Genomic DNA, 16,504 nt, shown 5'->3' on the forward strand with positions numbered 1-16,504 from the left:
AAAAAAAAATATCAATCTCTTTATTTCGTAGAGATGAGTCACTCCCTTCAGACGAGTGACTGCGAGAGTTTCTGTTTCTTTTTTCCTTCGGATGTTGGATTTCATGCTGAGCTCCATTAATGTGCATGTCGAACCAAAGAGTTTACTTTTTCTGTTTTATTTTTTTCATTTTAATGCACATGTGCTACTTCAGCCGAGGGCCGTTCTTAAAACGTCACCTGGCCTCTGCCAACCTCAACGTCACAATTACAACCAAAATCTGCCGGTGGTCTCAGGCGGACCGAGCTCGTCTGCACAGATAAACAACAAGAAAAGATTTTTTTTCTCATGATTACGTATCGTAGCTGATCTCAACAACCACAGACACATCACAGCATGATCCATAACTTTCTCTTACACATGACACGGGGGCCCTTTCCACTTCAGAATGGCAGGTTTTTTTTGTATATGATTATATCCCAGCTGAATTATTCACTATGCTTTAAAGAGGTAATCATGGGGGAGGGGGGGGAGGGAGGGAGGGGGGGGGGGTTGTTTTGTTGTGATAAAAATAAGTACATTTGAATGCAAAACGAATTGTACATATTCTTAAAAAAAGGTCCACTCTACTGAAGGCCGAACCACTCTCACTGCCCCGAACAGAAACATTTGTCGAGTTGCCGTTTGACTCCCGCCCGCTCCGGACAGTTTGGAGAGCGCCGTCCTCGCTGGGTTTTTGGCGAAGCTCCGGGCCACGTTGCTCCCGTCTCGGCCACAGAGAACATCGGTGCCTAGTGGGAGCGCGTGGAGCCGGCACGTTGACTTCTCCTCGACCTGCGTGTGAACCTGTCGGACTGGACTGGGAATATCGCCTGACATCTCCCCTTTTCTTTTGTTCCCCTGCAGCAAAGGGGGGGGGCCTGCGGTGCTGGACTTTATTGCACCCGCTAACCCCTCGGCCACCACGTCGAGCACTGCTACTTATTGACTTAGGGGAGCCGGTACGGATATGACCGCGACGGCCTGTCAAACATCATCCACCGGCTTAATCCGAGCAGAGCGCCGGGGCCGTCCCTCTACATGTCAGTGGACGTGCTCGCGGGAGTTGGAGGAAACTCGGTCCTCCCACAGAGCAGCTGATTCATCCACAGATGAAACTGATAAAGGGGCAAAATAAACCCCCAGTAAATGTGGGTGTGTCCTCAAGATAAGAAGAAAAAAATAGACTTTTTTTGTTTTGTTTTGTTTCTGTTTGTTATTCTGGCTTTGAACAGAAGAGACAATTTTTTTTTTCGAGGTGTTCACAGATGATGTCAAGAAATTCTATAAGACTAATCAAAGGACAAAAATCAAATAGAACTTATTTATCGTGTAAATAGTGAATCTTTAATGGAGGAGGAGGAGGAGGAGGAGAAAAAAAAAAGAAAAATGAACTTCACTTCTTCTGAAACACAAACTGCTTGTGACCAGAAGAGGAGCCTTATTCACTCTGCGGCGGGAATCTGTCCCGAGGAGGTTTCCTGCCGCGACGCTCCTGTTGTTTCGATGATAAATATTTTTCTATCTGCTCCCGTCACTATTCCACACACCACGCCATTCAACAGAAGTTACCGAGGTTGTTTCTCAAATCCAAAACCGTTTTTAGTGAATCACATGAAGAAAAAGAGGGGGTTTGGAGGCCTGTTGTCGTTTAAACACCGAGATCCCGTGTTTTCCGTTCCGACGTGTGAGAGCTGATCGTGCAGGAGGCGGCCGTGTGACGTGTCGTTTATTACATCCCACTCCTCTCGTTGATGAATTCCAACTCTGCCATTTTAAGGTCTACTCAAGGGGACGTAGTGTGATATTCTTTACAACGAGAGTTTAAACTTGTGACAGGATGTTTCTTTTTTGATGTGCCATAATTTCTTCCTGTGTTAAATGTTTTTTTGTTTGTTTTTTTACCAAAAAACCAGCCCCCGAAAAAGACAAGCGACCCCAAAAGTCTGAGACTAAGAAGGGCTCAGTTCCCCCTTCGTGTACAGGACATTGCATAAAAAGCTGATTCGCTCAGTACGGTTGCTTCATAGTGCTGGTGGAGTTTACTTTTGTAATAGCAGCTGTGCCAATGTCTTTATAATGGGAGCTCTCTCAATTCTATCCATGTATTGTCTTGCCTTGCTCTATATCACCCCTGCTAACTCCTTGGCCTGAATTTCATGTCTGCCTCTTGGTGACTCGGGTGAACCTGTTTAACGATGTTCTATTTCTGTCCGCATGCTGATATTTTGGGAAACTTGCGCCCGGTTAGGGAAGAGCACTGACCCGGAGACGTGAACAGCCACAGAGGTGTTTCCTGTCGCCTGTGCCACGAACGCCAGACGCAACGTGTCACGCGACAACTCCGTCGCTCTTACGGCAACTCGTCTGCCGACCCATTCCTGCCCCGGTCTCGCCTACAGTAGGATTCCCTGGCGCCGTGTAAGGCTGAGAAAGAGGCTCGTGTGGGCCGCTCGCTCCGGGGACAGACTTTCCCCATTTAATAGTCTCCTGCCAAAAACCCCCACATGTAGTGATTACCTCAGCGACGCCGATTCAACATCGCCCTCAACACAACGATCAAAGCTTCACGTTGGCCTTCACGCGTAATTAGAAAAAAAGCTCAAAAATCTCTGTGTATTAACAATTAAATCTCCTACTAATAAGCATTCGATTCATCGCGGCTCCCTCCCTGATAAAGGTTTGGATACGTTCAGTGGAATGTTCGAATCCTGCCGCCAGTAATTATTTTGTCTTTTGTCCATTTCCTTTGCCATCAGAGAGCTGGGGAGCACCGGCGCTGCATGCTAATGATGCATGTTTGAGCTGAACTCCAGGACCGTGCGCGCTACTGCCCCACAACGCCAACAGGCTTTATTTTCTCTTCTGCTTTTGTTTGTTTATGGTTGCGTACACCCCGACACCCCCCCCCCCCCCCCCCCCCTCCCCTCCGATCTCAGAGTTTGGGCTCAAGTCTTCACTGGGAGCTTGTTCTCTTCCTTCCCCTCTTTTTCCGCTTTTGCTCCGGGTGGGGTGAATAAAGGTCTGAAGAATCGCAGCGAAAACTTTCATATTTCAGTGTTTATGCTCAGAGGAAAAGCTAAATGCAAATCTCGGAGGGGAGAGGAGAATCGGAAGAGGCAAGAGGGGTGGAGAGAGAGAGAGAGAGAATATATATTGAGGGACAAATGGGTAAGTTCAAGGACATTTTATTTTGTTACAGACAAAAAACGCCCCAGGCGGCTTTTATTCCACTTTAAGAAATGACACAAACAGCTTCAGCCACGGGTTAAATTGGGGCTGGAAACGATCCGAGCGTCTGGCACCCTCGATAACGTGGTAAACAAATCTGATTGGCGGTTTCATACATGATAATGTCAGGCGAGTTCATGTTTCATGTGCCGCAGCCTGGCGTTCTCTCCCCGACTGATGCCATTGAGATACTCCACCCTGCGGCCCCGCCCACACACACACACACACACACACACGTGTTTACCTTTTCTCAATCTTTTCCTGCAGGAGATTTCCAAAATCAGTTCATCAACTAAATTTACTAGAAAGAACACGAGTGTCATTTTTAGTTGTGATTTTTAAGTTATTCCATGTATTAGTATTTGTGGAGAAAATGCCTCTTCCAGCAGATCCTCACAGAAGACAATGGTCTCTTCACGTCATTGTTGCAGAGGTAGCAACAGCCTGCGTCTCCAGGAGCACATGAGAAGCTTTACGTTATAAATTCATGAGGTCGTTAGAAAGGTCAGTTCAGCGTGTGATTGGAAAAAAAAGAGCAGGATGGCTTCATGACCGGTTGTGGAGAAATGCTCTTCTGGTGCGAACGGCCAAGACGACTGTTGGCGCAGGAAGTGACACATCACGGCCGATTCCCGTCCGACCCTGGTGACACATGTGCAGAAGGAGAGTTAGTTTTCTCCTGCCAAGCTCACACACACACACACACACACACACACACACTAGTATCCTGTAGAGTAACATATGGCTCACACAAATCAAAAGGCATACTTGCATCCTCTAAACTATGTAATATGCATGCGTGCATAGAAAAACACACATCTATAGTTTAAACACCTTCTTGGACTTCAGTTTAATGATGTGCACTTCATCACACAGAATCCACTTCACCTCGTCAGTCTTTAATTGCAGAAACAATCATTGCAATCCCAAAACACAAGTAGGAAAAAAACACACACACACGTTGATAAATAAGCACTCCAGGTTTTGACGTTCTCATTCATTCCAGTTCACCCCCCCCCCGGCCATCTGCGAGCGTCAACAGGTTCTAATCCATTACCTGATAAATAGATTTGAAAAATTGAATTCCAAGCCAGACGAGGATTTGCAGCCTTTTTTCCTCCTCTGCCACACATCTGCGTCTTACCTGCAGGCAGCGCCGGAGCACATCCCCGCGGCCTCGACTCCTCGGAGGCAGCGCGTATACGTACGGATCGGAGGGGGGGGGGGGCAAGCGAGCAGGAAAAAAAGATGAAGAAGAAGAAGAGGAAATGAATGAATAAACAGGCTAATGCTCCCCATCTGCCACTTCAAGATTTCCACTTTCTATTTTTGTTAGTGTGTCATTAGCGCGTGTGCAGACTGCAAAGTGGTAAGAATTAATAAGTGTGTCGTGCTAAGAAGGCGCCGAGCGAGACAGGAAGCCCTGCTAGTGAGTTAGCGACCCTGCATGTACCCAGAAGGCCTAAGTGTGTGCGTGTGCGTGTGCGTGTGTATCTAAAGCAGCACCCACTCCTCTACCTCCTCTGAAACAACCATTACTGATGTTCAGGCCGGTCCCCATTGATTCTTATTGTTCCACGCTGTTCCACATTAGCAGGAAGTCTTTAACCTCTGACCCGCATTGTCCTGACTGTGTTTTTCTGTTGTTGCTCATGTCGTGGGGGGGGGGGGAGACACAGAAAGGGGACGGCACGGTCATTAACCTCTGTCGGAGAAAAACACACTTCTTCGTTGGGTCCGACAAAGCCCGTTTATGCCCCTAATTGGTCCGAACGCGAGCGCCGAAGAAAGGAAGGCTTTCATTTAAACGGGCTGCACTCCCGCAGTCCAGAGAGAGAGAGAGAGAGAGAGAGAGAGACACTGACAGAAAGCAATATCAGAATTGGTCTGTGTTTCTTTGCAGCCTCAAACCGCTTTCCACATAAACCACAGGACACCCCCCTCCCCCCGCTGTCTCCTCATTCATTTCTTGCAGAGAGCATTGATTTCTGTAGGGTGTAAATATGCGCTGCATTGTTTTTCTTTGGTAGTTGGTTGTTTTTTTTTATTTCTTATTTTGGATTTTTTTTATTTTGTTGGGTTCTTTTAACTGTATTCAGACCTTTACGCATTTTTGTGGAGACCTGGTCCAAGCGCAAAAATATGGCTCTTCTTTGAGTATATTATTGTCAGAAAAATGTTTTGTAAAAATTTTGATGATGATATCAAAAATAAACATCTGAAGATGGGAGTTGTGACGTCTCCGGTGTCTGAATGTACGGTTCTGTAAACTGCTCCAAACATACATGTGCTGCTTAAAGTTACTAAATTGCAGGTTTATCTCTAAATAAACAATTTTTTGAACCTGGATTAAGTTAGTTGGACAAAATGTTCATGGATATTTGACATGGATTATCAAATTAATTAATTATTCACATCTACTTACCAGCGTGCATCTTTTCTGAGATATAATTTTATGACGGTGGATCGAGTGGATCATATCAGAGATTTTGATGGAAGCCCAAAGTAAATTTGTCAAAGTTGAATAAAGTCAAAGCCAAAAAAAAAGGTTTAAATAAACAGATCAAGTTAAATCATCCAACTCAGAATTGTCTCTGCTGCATCACACACACATTCTTTCTTTTTGGACTTCATCAAAGTGCAACACTAAATCCCCGAGCGCTCTCTAACCAGCGTTCATGAGTTCTCCGTGGCCGCTCCACTCGTCGCTCACTGGACTGGGGAGTTGGACCCGGGCCCGGCGTCCTCCTCTGGTGACTGCAGCTCTGCGCTCGGTGTGTTGTTCGGGAACAACAACTAGACAAAGACAGAAACTACAACAAAGTGCAGTTCAGCGATGAGGAGGAACCGTCACCGGTCTCATGCATCCTGTTCTACTCTTCTCGGGAATAACCCACATTCGGTAGAGAGCACATTTTTGAAGCTTTGCAACCAATCAGAAATTAAAAATCAAGAACCTGACAGTACCCAGAACCCAACTGGTGCAAGGAGACAATATCTGTGGTCTCACATCACAACTGGATCCATTTTACAGACACTTGACCTCCATAATTCACACAATCCATAGGAAAGAGTTGCGTGGTTCCTCATCATAGGGATTACATGGATGAGACGAGCAGATACAAGCAGATATCATTCAACACCCTTCTGAATGTCATGAGGAGGACATTTAATAATGGATTTTGAGTTGATAGCCTACAATTCCTGGAGAAGGCGGCTTGTTTCCGAGCAGTGAGCGGTCCAGTGATTCTTAAAACTACGGTAAGTCACCGAGCAGAATGATAAGAGTCCGGTGAAATACAGTATTTGCAAAACCCTCCGGAAACAAAGCCGTTCATGCTAAATTAAACTTCATACCCTCAGTTCCTGTGCTTTATAACACCAGCACTTTGGAATAGTTGTTGGTGATTGACCATAAAAGCGACGGTTAATAAACGCGTCCTTTCCATTTGTTCTTCTCTTCTCTCTGCGCCATGTTCGAGCTTTTATGAGCTCTGGTGTTTTACAGTGAATCCACTTTGTTCCGTCTGGGATCGGACTCCGTTCCAGATGCATCGGTGCTAAAGCAGATGCGACTCCTTTAGCCCGCAACCCTTCTCGCTGTCTTCTCAATTCCCTGCTCTGACGTACGGGTTTCTGCAGCACATTGTGCCACGATTGTATCTGGAGAGCCTCCGACTCGGTTCGATGTCCAAAAATACACAAACTGCGCCTGATTTCAGTGTAACTGACAGGGTAATGACTTTTTGACGCTCGTCCAAACACATTCACAGTAATTAGTGTAATCTGGACCTTCCACCACCTGCAGGACTGCAATCAAGGGCCCAAGGAGACGGGAACTGAGCTCAGCAGGCGCTGGCAGCCTGTGGTTAGTCTGACGAGGGATTTTCCTCTAAATAGCAACGCAATCCACAGCGCCATTCAGTCAGGATATCTATATTTGTTTCACACAGTGTTGAGGTGGCTTCTAGTTCTTCAAACAGGAGCCCAGCAGAAGAGAATAATTCCAGTTTGACAAGGCATCAGCTTCATAATAACAAATTATATGAGTTTTATTTCATATTTTGTGATAAGAAGAAACCACTGAGGTGTTCCAGAATACAAGTCCAGTGAGGGAGAAGATGGGCTCATTCTGACACTGATTTATATCCACTGCATGGGATGTAAAGGGCAGTCAAGCGCACACTAGAGTGCCCTTCTATTTCCTTGTTGTGGCTGCAGATGCATGGTCCACCTGTGTCACACACAGACGTCAGACTCTAAACACCACATGAGCCGGTTGAGGCCACAGACATGAGGCCAGACACAGACACAGATCATCGCAGCAGTGGATTCAGAGCTACAGAGGTGGATCGCTGCCGTGCAAGAAAAAAGAGAAAAACCCCCGGATCAGTACCAGGTCCGTAAAACCTCAAATATAATTTCTAAATCTAAAAAAACTTGAACACACGAAGAATAAGAGAAAACCAGTGGAGCTCTCACAGACAGACAAACCAGTAAAGAAGTTAAATACACAAGTTTACATGACACAGGTGGAACCAATGAGGAGGGAAACCGGATACAAACAGGAAGTTAAGTGACGAAGAGGCTTCAATGTAAAACAGGGAATAAAGAACTTTAACTGCTGAACGTTCAGAATCATGATATGTGGTAAAATATTTGAAAATTGAAGCAGAAATTACACATGACACAGAGAAGAGAGCATCTGTCCCCGATGCATCTCAACACTTTAAATCTTGGATCACAATTTTGTGCTGCAGCAGCAAAGAGGAGATCGGAATAAGTAATAAATAAGTAGACATGCAAAATAAATGCACAGAAATGTAAAATTATAATTAGAATATGAATATATGCAAGTGAATATTTATATACAATCTGAGGTAAGAGGACGCAAATGCAGCTGTGCTTTTTACCCAGTTATTATAAAGTTGTAGTACAAAAATCTATAACCAGTGACACTCCTGCCTTTATTCCAACTGAAGCACAGAGAGTTACCAAAAGTACTGAGGAGGCAGAGTCGAGGGAGGGAGGAAGAAATAACACCCGAGAGAAATAAAAAAAGAAGTGGCCATATTCCCAACATTTCAGAGTTGGTGTTTATTTTTACAAAACTTTTCTGGAGACAGCGCCGGCTCACCGACGATCACAAAGCCAACTTGACGCATGCGGCTGACTTGTTCCGAGCGAAGCGAATACCCTCAGCGAGCGGGAGTGTACCGTCGGTGTCACCGAGACGGCAGATCTGTTCTCTTCAGCCGGCTGTCACTTCAAGTGCACACATCACGCCGTCACCGCCTCGGAGGAACATGACAGGCCCCGCTCACCGTCTGGCTCACAGCGGTTTTTCAGGACATGGGGTCTCTCGCTATCTTTTACTTTTTTTTCTCCTCCAGTGGTCGCACACCTTTCCAGGGGGGGGGGGGGGGGGGGGGCGGGTCGACACAGAGGTATCGTCTCGCCAGGGAACCGGCAGATAGGCGGCGTTGCTAATGGATACCGATAATGACCTAATTAATGCAAATTGGCTCATCTAGAACTGCAGTAATTGGTACAGAAGTCGTGCTCGTATGAATAGAGAGGATTCGCTAGTTTCCGTGAACTGAACTAGCGACAATTGCGATTTGCAGGATGAAAAATTACCAAAGTGTGTGTGTGTGATGAGAAATGCTGCGAGCGGTATCAAATCAAAAAAACGCACCAAATTGCGAAGCCTTTGGAAGGGCACCAGCTTTTCTCCTCTGCAAAAAGCCACACACACCTTATCGGAAAGGTTAAGGTCTGACATGGCTGAGGGGTCAGGCTCTCTCAGCTGATTGCACACAGCCCACCTCGTCTCAGTCTGTGTGAGAAAACCCCGTGGCTGCTGTTTGATTGGCCCGGGTCAGGTGGCCTGGTAAGTGTGTGTGCGATTCCCTGTGACCTTTAACGCAGTGTGATGGCTGGAAACTCTGCTGCTGGAGGGAGAAACTCGTGGGTCTCAGACAATCCCAGGTTGTTTCCTCTCTGATTTGCAACCGTAACACTTGCTTCTCCTTTTTTTATTTTTATTTTTTTTCCCGTTTCCAGACTCAGCCAGCCACAGATTTTTATGGCATTGTTAGACCTACATCCAGAGTAATGGAGCTCCTCGGGGATGTTAATGGTTTGTCCTCACACAACCTCCACTGGCTTTCAGCTGCGTCCTCCCGCAGTCTGCAACCGGCTTAAGTAAATTTCATCCACAACCGTCGCCCTCTATAGAAAGAGCCCTTTTCCTGTTCCCCTCGGCGCTCTCTTGTTACACACTGTGCCGTGTCTTCCCCTTGACCTGAAACGAGCAGTCAACATTTAAAAATAGACGTTATGTACATGTTGTGCTTTATTTGCTCTCGTTTGCTTTGTGCATCCATGCAGGTTTTTTCTCTCTCAGTGTTTCCCAAAATAAAGAAACCGTACATTAGGATGTTTTATTTAAAAAGCTAGATATTCAAAAATATAACTTAAAATTCCATTAAATGCTTTGGAATTAATCTCAATGACAGTGGACTAATGCATTTCAAATGTTGAAACTCAATTAGAGAAGGAAAGAGCAGTTTCTTTTTGTAATGGATTCAGTCGAGGGAGAGTCGACCCCCCCGGTGACAGAGCGGAGGAGCAGCTCGACTGCTGCGTCGGAGACAGAGACAGATTTGAAGATGCACATTGAAGGTCAACAAAAGTTTCCTGAACAAATCGCAAAGTCAGAAACAAACGTGTTCAGAGAAAATGTCTAAATTAACTTTTAAAACACCAAGTGCATTAAAAATACGTTTTTAAAATCGTGAAAAACTGGGATATGTCCACTGAAGGTGTTGGAATCATGTCTAAACCACATAGTTAATCAGGGACACATCAGGAAAAGATGTTGTTGCACATAAATAAAGCGTGCAGAGGATGCACAGGTGAAATGAAACTTGATGTTTCAAGATCTGTCAAAGTATGAGCACGATCCAGATGTGCAAATAGGTCTCTGGGATATTGAATCTTCTCATCGAGGGTCTGTTATGTGAGTCTGTTTCTATCTGAGCTGCTATTTATGTTTTTCCCTCCAGGGACGAATCACATACGAGAGGATGACAAATACAGAAATGTAACAAAAGTGAAAGGAGTTCTCTGAGACGCCTAATCTTACAAAACCCTTCAATAAGTTTCCTCAACCATACATTTGTTCTGATATGAATACATAATAAAAACTGTATATGATATAAATACATTATTTAATAAGTAAATAATAGATCTGTGGCCTGTTTCCTTTTATGTTTGTACTTGTCCTTGGTTTATAGGGGAAATCACAGGTAGGTGAAGCATTCATCTGCTGCAGTTTCCTCTTCATCTTCCAACAAAAGGAAGCCTCAGAAATATCTGCGTTGACATTTAGACAAACACAATGTTTCCTCCCAAAGTTTAAAGACTCCAGGTTCCTTCTTACTGCAAAATCCTACAAGCAGTTGATTTGGTTTATCAATTTTTAAATCAAAAGCCTCTCATGAATCATTTCTACTCATCTTTGGTGCATCGTACAGTAATTGCAGCAGCCAGGACTTGATTGATTTACAATAGTTTGGGCTTGAACACTCGTATTTTCTATGTTTGCTTGTCAGTGGACACATGCTGTTACTTGTTCTTCACGAGGGTTCAATCCATCGTGCTTTTATACTTAAAAAAAGCATGTGTAACGACCTCATGTGGAGGTTTAAGTCTCTCATGGGGAGCAATCACTCCACAGAACTGGGCCTCTCTTCCCCAACTTAAACCACTTTTGTCTAAATTGGTGCTTCCCCCTGATGTACGGCCTCCCAAGGCAGAACACACACAGCGAGACACAAAGTCCCCGTGCACGTTATTTGAAAAATCTACCGATTCCTGCTCCGCTGGGTCGAGCTTTTAGCATCGCGGAGGAGAAGTGGACTTCATTACAGCGCAACAAAGCAAAGTGGAGCAGATGAGAGGATGAGACTTCTGTAGGCGAGGAACGAAACCCAAGGCTATAGTGGTGAGTGGTGTTATTAAAGCTTTACAGCAGCAGGGAATTTTAAATTTGTTATAGAAACACTAAGTGGGAACATGTTGAGACATTGTTCAGATAGAAGCACAAAGAAAAACTTTATTCTAGGATTGATTAGAGAGAGTAAGAGTAAGAACAGGAACATGCATTTACTAACTTCATCACATTTATTCCAGAGGACTCAACGCACTGCAGCTTAAGACACGAGCACATTCAACCATTAGACAACACATGTGCTCATATACCCAGAACTGAATATGACAGCAATTCCCAAACAAGGGGTTGAAACCCCCTGAGGGGTCATAACTTACTTATACTGGGACACCAATAAATCAAGTAACATTAAACAGTTAGGAAGTAGACGTAACATAATGATAAAGTAGTTTGATTTTAAATAAAACCATGAAATTTAAAATATAATCGGAAGGTTCGGGTTAGTCAAGGACACATTAGCAGCAGGAAGACATGTGACACGAGCATATCTCAAGTCTGTATCCTCTGTATATGCTTCCACCACCTGGAGGTCGCTGCCGTCTCCAGCACCATTATTCTAAATGCTGTAACACAAAACTTGAGAATTTTGACAAAGGATTTATGGAATAAAAAAAGACAATGCCCCTGTTTTGGTTCTCCTCCTTTTTAACACTCCCTTGTTTCTGGCACAGAGTTGCGTTGCTAACCGAGAGGAGTCCTCTTATCCCAAATGCAATCGAACTCTGCATTCAAGGCAATTGTGCACCAGGGACAGAAGAGTCTCATTATCCAACGGTGATGCTCTCAGCGAGGGATGGCCAAGTACTAATTGCCTTTTCAGTTGTTTACTTCCCGGCGACACGTTAATAAAAAAGACACAAGTGTAAACATACACAAGTTCCCAGGTGAGGTGGCGTCATTATTTTCCACGTGGCCACTGAATCAAAGTGTCCTTAATCAAGTCAATCGGCGGAATCCGGGTTTCACAGCGACACAAAGCATCGGCACAAACAAACAATGTTCTACCGATTACACACACACGCAGCTGCCACATGTGAAATACAACAAACATTAAAGTGGACGAAGGATTATCTCTTCACGCCGCCAACTGGGAACCACGCTGTTCCACCCATTGATCCATGGAGCCGCAGTTTTCTGCAATACATCTTCAACTCTCCTGGACTCAACCGTCCGAGGTGATAGAGACGCTGTGTCAAATTGGTGCTATTGGCATATAATTGAATTCTTTGTGAAATAAATTCTCCCACAATGTGTCCACATCACACACTGTATGTACTTAATCTCTCAGAGTTCGGTGTATTCAGACAGACTGTGCCGCTGGGAGGTCGAGGAAGAGGAGCGGGCGGCGAGGCCGAGAAGAAGGAGGAAGAAATTTGAATTGGTTGAGTTCCCAGAACGTGAACACACTCTGTTGTGTTGTTATCTCTCGTCTTCTATGAGGCGCTCGGAAATCAATCTGTTTGTTACACGTTGTCTTTCGGGTACTTGACTTGCATTACGGTTAATACAACTACAGACGCCGAAGGCACACGAGGAGGAGGAGGAGGGTGGGGAAGAAGCAGGGGAGCAGAAATAATCCCAACTTGATAGACGTCGATGTGGCTTTGTGAAAGATGTATAACCTTGGAATCAAACTAAATTCTCAGAGGCCCCGGGAGGTGGTGAATATTTTAAAGCTACAACGAAGGGTTCATTCTGGTTCTCTCAGTGGGGATTCAATTAGAGACTTGTCTAGTGTTTGTACTCAGATTTCAGTTTTATCCTCGGTATTAAGTGGCTCTTCTGAAACAGCACGACTACTCGAACTATCGTCCCGGCAGTCCCGATCGAGCTGTCACCCTCAGCATGGAGCAGTCAGAGAAAAGAGGGAACACTGGTATTGTTGGAGACATTTCTCGATGAGTAAAGGAATAAAGTTTGACGCTGGACCCTCAGTGTTTCTTCTGGTCTTTTAATCAATGGGTATTAATGATAATTCTGACCCAAAGCAATGTGATTAGTTGTTGCTTCCAATTCCCCATTACTATTGGTTTCTTTGGACCATGACATCATTCTGAAAGGTGCCTATCTCCGCCCACAGAGGAGGTTAATGGATTTCCGACAAACTTGGTGGTACGATGCGGTTCAGGGAAGAACCCATTAGATTTAGGTATAGATCTGGATAAGGGGGCGGATCCAGGAATGTTATTGACTTTACAACATGAGGGTGTTTCTGAACTTTTCCCAGGTAAGAATTCATGGAACTTGATGAAAAAAAAGAATCAGGCACATAAAGAGAAGTTATATCTGTGATTATGTGACATGTTAGTGCAGCATGATTGAATTTAAAAAGGACTGTTGAAGAAAAGTAAACCAACAAGTCCAAACACAAAAAGTCTCTTAAAAGTTCAGAACCAGGGTAGAATCATGGGATCTGTGAGTGTGTGTAATTTGGTCGAAGCCTAATTGAATTTAAAAGGGACTGTTGGGATGTGCCATAATTAAACACTATCTAAACCCTCTAGGAAAGCACAGCTCACTGTTAAATACAAATAATCTGTTTGGTTTGTTTAATCAAAGCCACAAAAACAAGAGTTGGGTTTAATTAAGAAAAGATCACGTTCCAAGTTAACATGGTTTTATGTTGACGTTGGTTTGGGTTAAAAGCTCTTCATGAGGTAAGAGGACGGTTTGTGTCATGTTACAAAAATAATCACATGTTTAAGATAATCTCACCGTCACCGCAAACTTGTTTTGGGCCAATTACCGAACTGTCTCAGTCATCTTTCCAGTGGAACGACCCATTACCAGCACCCAGGGGTCGGGCTAAACCATTAAAATCTGCCCCAGTCTCCTGTGTGTCATGCAGCTTTGTGCCAGAGTTGTTTCCAGAAACTGTGCAAACACAAATAGAGCCGTGCCCGGCTGCCCCCCCCCCCACACACTCGCAGGTTCATCACAAAATTAACAAACGTGCACGAGTACAAAACGTGAAGCTTGTGAGTGACGGAAATAGAATTTACTTTATTTGTTTGTAGTTTTCTTCTCCTGCAGGAATAATATCTGCTGTAATGTGTCCACTGTCGCTCCATGTGAGCAATTCACTGTGATAAATACCAAATATTGAATCGGGGCATAAAACTAAAGTTCTTATTTATCCTCTATTTACTGTGTTTTTATTTCTATCAGACAATATCGCACAATTTTATCTCAAAGGGGCAATAAAGATAGACGTGTTGGGTAAAAAGCCAAGTATGGAGATGAATGAATGAATCTCACAAACGGCGAAGCGGTCCTGAATAGTAATCGAGCTGAAACGCTGAGAGAGAATCTGGTAATAAATACACGGCGCAAATCTCTTCACACTCATTTGCCTCTGAACATGTTGTGAAAACCCAAATATTGCCTTTTTTTTTCTTGCATCCAACTCCCAGGGTCGATCTATTTACTTTTTCTATTTCCATGCACACTTTTGTGTTTAAAGAAGAGAAAAATTGCATTTACGCAGGGAAATCAACTTGCTCTCAGCCACACTGCTAAGCATCTGCATAATAGACAGACAAGGCACAGAGGTAGAAATACTCTAACTGAAAAAGTAGAAGTACCATGTTATCTTTTCTACTTGAGTTTAAGTAAGTACTTGTTTTTAAATGCACTTGAAGTTTTGAAAGTAAAAGCAACTTGCATGTAGACTATTGCAGCGATCTAATACAGAATTGTGGAGTGTTTTGCAAAACTGCAGCGGATTTAAAAGTACAGATGGTGTAAAAGTGAAAAGTACTGGAAAATAAACGTACTTGGTGTTGGTATCCCTGGAAAACGCTAACAAGAGCTGCGACCGACACATCCTGGCTCCTCCCATCGACCCTCCCACTAAGGCTACGCCCCCAAAACACGTGAACGTGCACCGACAACCGCGACAAGCCGACCTTTCCGTGACTCGCTCGGTAACGTCCAAATCTCCGTCATGTGCAAGAAGATAAAAGAGGAAACAAATGACCAACCCCACCTGCAAGTAAAGATACATGTACAATATACAAGTACTACAATAAAGTAAATGTACTTTGTTACATCCCACCACTGACTGGGGGGGGGGGGTCTCATGGATTGAAGAGTACTAAGAGGGAGCTGCTCACCTCTTGACTCCTTAAGTTGTCCCATTCACTCACACTGCCGGATTTCACTGGACATGGATACTCGGCTTTGTACAGGGATTATATTTAGTCTGCGTCTCGAGAATGGAAGGAAGTTTTCTTTTTTTTTCACGTGTCCCCAATATACAGTAGCTTCATCTTTTCCCAGAGCAGATGATTGAAATTGTGTCACTGGGTCTTTTGAAGCTGTCAGTTAATGCGTTTTTTTTTTTTTTCACATCCCTCCCTTTTAGTATTTAGGTCTTTGCGGCAGGCAGAAACCGATCTGCTTTCACCGAGGTGTAAACTCTACACACTCCATTGTGGAGCGACGTTTAATTGACAAGCGCTGGTGAAATTCAACACAAGGAATCAAAGTAAAAAAGCCACAGCGAACATCTGATCTCTCCCTGCAGGCTCCAGATAGCAGCCTCCGACTCGTCTGTGGTCATCGTCAAGGGCACAAAAGGATTCAAATCCCCTATTGTCCCGAATCTGTCGGTGCCAACAAAGCTCCAGAGCGCTCGTCTCTTCTTCTTCTTCTTCTTCTTCTTCTTCTTCTTCTTCTTCTTTCTAGTCATCATCATCAAAAAAAAAAAACGGTTCTCTATAAATGAATGAGCTCACTGCAGGAAATAGATCCTTACTTCAAGTGGGAAAAAAAAAACACACAGAAAAACTTTGTCTTTGAAAGTTCGTGACATGTTATTTTTGGTAAAGCTCTTGTTTGCATCAAGGCTGCGAACTTCTGAAGAGCAGGTTCGAGCCTCTTGAGAGTAACAAGTACATTTCAGCTGTCGTCACGTCACCATTTAGACAATTACAAAGCTGCGACTGAACACCGGTGTCGAAAGAGAGAGAGAGAGAGAGAGAGAGAGAGAGAGAGAGAGAGAGAGAGAGAGAGAGAGAGAGAGAGAGAGAGAGAGACCCTTTTTGCAAATAGCTCTGGATCTGTGATTTTAAAAATCCCCAAAACCTCATACACAAAGATCTCAGTCAAAGCAAATCATATTTTAATACATCCCACTCCCCGAGATGGACTAAACTGATTAATAAGCCCTTGTTGTGAGCGGCGCAGATTGAAAAATGTATAAAATTTTCCAATTACTGTAAGTTCACGGTGCGC

General features: G+C 44.2%; 1 long non-coding RNA gene across 1 annotated transcript; it reads left to right on the top strand.

Annotated features, from left to right (window-relative positions):
- Positions 1 to 2,380: 2,380 nt before the first annotated feature.
- LOC117771756 lies at positions 2,381 to 16,287 on the top strand. Its single transcript, XR_004615640.1, has 3 exons — positions 2,381 to 3,146; positions 12,810 to 12,813; positions 16,233 to 16,287. It is a non-coding gene; the product is annotated as an uncharacterized LOC117771756 (long non-coding RNA).
- Positions 16,288 to 16,504: the final 217 nt, after the last annotated feature.

The sequence above is a fragment of the Hippoglossus hippoglossus genome, chromosome 12 (genome assembly GCF_009819705.1).
Source record: "Hippoglossus hippoglossus isolate fHipHip1 chromosome 12, fHipHip1.pri, whole genome shotgun sequence".
Classification (NCBI taxonomy): Eukaryota; Metazoa; Chordata; class Actinopteri; order Pleuronectiformes; family Pleuronectidae; genus Hippoglossus; species Hippoglossus hippoglossus.